Raw genomic sequence first — 5,300 nt, forward strand, 5'->3', positions numbered from 1 at the left:
GTAAAAGCACCTACTACACTCTCTGAGTGGTTGGCGTTAGGAAGGGCATCCAGCTGTAGAAACTCTGCCAAATTTAGATTGGAGCCTGGTGTTGCCATCCGGTTTCACCAGTCCTCAGTCAAGTCGTCCAACCCATGCTAGCATGGAAAGTGGACGTTAAACGATGATGATGATATATATATATATATATACTTAATAGCTATCCCTATTACTACTACATACTGGGAACCTCTACATAGTCACTCAACCTACTAGAAATAGCAACCAGGATCCATATAAGATTTTATGGGGGTCCACATAGTAAAATAGTAAATTAGGAATTCACAATAATATTTTAAGGGCTCCTGAAAAGATTTTTTATTTAGGGTGACCCTATCAGTGCAGGTGCCACTTAAAAGCACCCAATCCACACTATAAAGTGGTTGGTGTTTGGCAGGGCATCCAGCTGTAAAAACTTTGCCAAAACTGACCTTGCCTGTGCTGGTGCCATGTAAAAAGCACTAAGTCCACTCTGCTGAATGGTTGGTGTTAGGAAGGGCATCCAGCTGTAAATGTCCTGCCAAAACAGTCACAGTAGTCTGTTGTAGGCTTTTGCCTGGCCAGCTCTTGTGAAACTGTTCCACCCATGCTAGCATTTTGAAAGAAGTTTCTATAATTTATATATATATATATATATATATATAAAGATTATGTCCAATCTTTAGCATACTGCTGTATGTCTTCTCAAATCACAATCACAGAAAAAATTGTTGTTAAGAATTACCAACAAAAACAAAGCTGATCAATATGCACAGGTATTGCTAATTAAGTTTAATTACCAATAAACATCAGCTTGGATGACACTTTACTCAACCGACAGAGGAAGGTGTCTGATCAAATTGATTATATAAACAGAATTCTTTTCCAACTATTCTTGTCGGAACCTTTGACATGGAGTATCGAAATTTTATTCTCTTTCATACTTATAAAATGTGAAGCAAACTTAAAAATTTGTCATTACTGTTATTCATAAGTTCTGCTCATATTGACAATAATGTCAATACGAGCAGAACTTATGAATCTTTTACTGTGAAAGAGAAATTAAATACTTACTCCATTGCGATAGGTAGAAACTCCAAGCAATGTAAAATATGGCCCGGACTATGTTTACCAGCATGAACGTCAGACTTCAAAAAACCAGTTAACCATTTAGTGGTTTTAGTAAATTTATACAGAAAAAGTATTATATTATCCAGCATAAATAAAAGTCAACTTCATTATGCATATTTAAGCCATTGTTTTTTTCTGTAAAAACTTATTTTGACATTAAATGAGTCAATTTCTGGTACAAATTTTTATGTTTTGTACATCTTTTTTCAACAAAAAAAATATTACAAATAAAATTCTAGAAATGATCCACTCATGTAATTTACACACCTAAAGTTTATTTTTATTTTTGCAAAAAAAAAAGTGTGTAAATTACATGGGTTTTTACAGTATATACATACATAACAATATCCTCTAAAGGCCTATGTCAAATTAGCAACATGGATATGAGAAAAGGATGTGGAATGTGGAAGACTTTATTTATATATATATATATACATACATATAAAGTCTTCCACATCCTTTTCTCATATACATGTTCTCATGACATAGGCCTGTAGAGGATATTGTTAAGATTTTACTTTAATGCCCATTACTTTTAGAAACAGAATGATTTCTCTCAACTAGCAGTGATATGTTTGTAGGAAGAAGACAGAAGTCCTTTCACAATTGTCATGTTGTAGTTGTTCAGCTGAAGCCGAGCCTGGTTGAGCAGATCTATGTTCAAAAATGTTCTGGCTGCAATGATATTATTCAATGTGCAATTCTATTTTTATTATGATAGAGTGTGATTTGCAGGCAATTCAGCTTCTATTTTTTACAACCTGAGAGGTCATGTAGAGGCTCTCATATTGTCTTGGAGAATTGCCATCTTATCTCTAGATGATGGTCAGTCTGACTATGAAAAGCAATGATTCTGAACACCACCATCACCACCACAATCATCAACACCACCAACAGTTTCTTCTTCTTTGTTGATGATGGTGATGATGATGATGATGATAATAATAATAATAATAATAATAATAATAATAATAATAATAATAGTTGTAGTACTAATAGTAATGATGATAATAATAGTAATAGTGATGAAGATGATGATAATAATAATAATAATAATAAGGGGCTTTGACAATTTTCTTTGGATGTCTTTGGTAAACTTGTAATATATTTGAACGAAGTGATATAAATAGGAATTGCTATAAATAGCAATCTTTTCAATCAATAACGGTGTACTTTTATCCACAATACTTGGAAAAATATTTCTCAAGTAGTCTATCCATATTTAGTTTTAATGTTTGATATTTATCTTTGTTGTTTATATTGGGGAATAAGTATTTCTGAAGCCTTTGAGGAAGAATGCTTAGTATATTAATTTACTTGTATTCCATCACAGCATTCTTCAAATGTGTATACTGTATTAACATCGATAAACCTCAATCCTCTGTGGTGTTTATATACCAAGTAACATGTAAAGTATAATTGATCTACAAAATCAAAAGAATGTCTTAATATATTTATTTAGTCTTTTCTTTGATGAAGTGTACAGAACTGCAGAATATTATCTATTTGTTTATTCTTTCATTATAAATTGAAAGCATATATTTGATAACAATATATTTGTCAACATGACATAATGTTGTTTAAAATATACATTTTGTTTAACCCACATTGGCCTTTTGTTTCTCACAATATCCTTTAGCATTCTGGTATGGTTTTGTGGTTAAGAAGTTCGCTTTTGCATTCAGTCCCACTGCACAACACCTTGGGCAAGTGTGTTCTACTATAACCCTGGGCTGAACAATGTTTTGTGAGTGAATTTGGTAGATGAAAAATGTGTATCATCATCATCATTTAAAGTTCGTTTACAGATGTTGTCTACTATAGCTCTGGGACAATCAAAACCTTGCAAGGCTTTGTCTACCCATCAATGATGGGAAACAAGTAACTCTAAGTACTGGAAATCAGAACCTTTCTGTTATGTGTTAAAGAATACTTTGCATGTTTATTGAGGCCTCTAATTTATCATCATCATCGTCATCGTCGTCGTTTAACGTCCACTTTCCATGCTGGCATGGGTTGGATGGTTTGACTGAGGTCTGAAAAGCCAGTGGCTGCACCAGGCACCACTCTGCTCTGGCAGAGTTTCTACAGCTGGATGCCCTTCCTAATGCCAACCACTCCGAGAGTGTAGTGGATGCTTTTTACATGCCACCAGCACAGGAGCCAATCAGGTAGGCCTGACATCGATCACATTTGGATAGTGCTTTTTATGTGCCACTGGTACGGGAGCCATTCAGGGGACATTGGCATTGGCCAAATTCAGATGATGCTTTTTATGTGTATGTGTGTGTATGTATATGTGTGTGTGTTTGTGTAGGTATGTGGCCAAGTGGTTAGGGTATTCAGATTACAGTCTTAAGGTTATGAGTTTAATACCTGGCAGCACGTTGTATCCTTGAGCAAGACTCTTTATTTTGCATTGTTCTAATCCACTCAGCTGGCAAAAGTGAGTTGCACCTGTAATCTAACAGACTAGCCTAGTTGCATTCAGAGGGTCATGTTAAATCTTCCTGAGAACTACATTAAGGGCCTGTGTGTCTGTGGAGTACTCAACCAGTTGCATGTAAATTTCATGAGCAGGCTGTTCCATTCATCAGATCAACTGGAACTCTTGTCATCGTAACTGACAGAGTGCCAGTACCCCACCCCCACTACTTGACAACTGATGTTGGTTTGCTTGCATCTTTGTAACTTAATAGCTTGGCAAAAGAGATCAATAGAATAAGTACCAGACTTTTAAAATATGTACTGAAGTGCCCCAGCATGGCCACAGTCCAATGACAAATGAATAAAAGATAAATACAGATTTCATGATATTGTCCTCTGCTGTGGTGGTGCAGTGGTGTGTTAAATCCATCTTATTTTTCCCATTTTAGACATGAAAGTATATGGCTTATTGGTTGTGGGTTCAATTCCTAGACTGGGCAGCATGTTGTGTCTTTGAGTTAGCATGATATTTCACAATGCTCCAGTTTATTTGGCTGAAAATAAAAGAAGGCCCTGCCAGTGCAACTTTGGTGTAGCCCTCTTTCTCCTTCAGCTATCACATCCCAAATGTCCCACTGGATCAAGAGTGAGAGAACCAAGACAGTGTTGTAGGTTTGTTCACAACTTCACAAGCACCTAAAACAATTAGCAGGAGTACAGAGTAAGCTACTATGTCATAACTTGCTTCTAAGTGATAACTAAGTACATCAAACCACCTTTAAACTGTATAAATGGATCCATCTACCTATTTAGCTAACAAGCTAGTTGGGTTACTCTTAACAAAATTATCCAAAGTAACATGAGATTCTAACCACCCCCCCAAAAAAAACCCAAACCCCAAATCACTTAAGTTAATTACTCAGCTATGTATGCAAGTGTTGACAGAGCAGGTCACTTTTTATTACTCATCATCATCATCACCAGCAGCAGCAGCACCACCACCACTGCCACTCTCATGATATCCATTGCTGTCACCATTAACATTATTGTTATGGCCGTCCTCGTTCTGATCAATGTTGTCCAGATGCAGGCTTAGCCATATATAAGGTTAAAAAATTTGCCTTATAGTCTTATAAGATCAGGGTTTCAATCCTACCATGTGGCACCTTATTAAAGTGTCTTCTACCTATAACCTCAGGTTGCTCCACTCTTTGTCAGTGAAACCTAATGCACAGACATTGTGTAAGAGCTCCATTCAGATGGACACTATCTGGTCTTGGGTAGTAGACTTAACTCATTGACCACATTCATGTCGAAACCCTGATCCTTGAGTGCCTTTCGCAGAGTCCACTCTGCTAGAAGTATTCAGACCAAATGCGTGGTACCATTCCTCCCTCTCTGCATCCCACCACCAATCTGTCTTTGAGGCTTTGCAGAAAAATGGTCTTGGGTATTATTGTTCTCTTTTCCACCATCTCTGAATAAGCAATGGAAAAGAAAACCCTCTCTGTCTTTTGCTATCTATCATCACATTCTTATCCCCATCAGCATCACAAACATTATCATCTCCTGCACCATCATGCCATCATCATCATCATCATCATCATCATCATCATCATCATCATCATCATCATCATCATCATCACTAGTATGCTCTCTAATTTATTACTATCTTTCTCAGTTGATCTATCAAAAACATTCTCTCTCTCTCTCTCTCTCCCTTT

At 36.3% G+C, this 5,300-nt stretch overlaps 1 protein-coding gene across 1 annotated transcript in view; it reads left to right on the top strand.

Moving 5' to 3' along the window:
• The window catches only part of LOC106878845 (guanine nucleotide-binding protein subunit beta), a 163,284-nt gene that overhangs the window by 78,728 nt on the left and 79,256 nt on the right, over positions 1-5,300 (top strand). The gene's annotated exons all lie outside the window — the stretch shown is intronic.

The sequence above is a fragment of the Octopus bimaculoides genome, chromosome 3 (assembly GCF_001194135.2).
Source record: "Octopus bimaculoides isolate UCB-OBI-ISO-001 chromosome 3, ASM119413v2, whole genome shotgun sequence".
Lineage (NCBI taxonomy): Eukaryota > Metazoa > Mollusca > Cephalopoda > Octopoda > Octopodidae > Octopus > Octopus bimaculoides.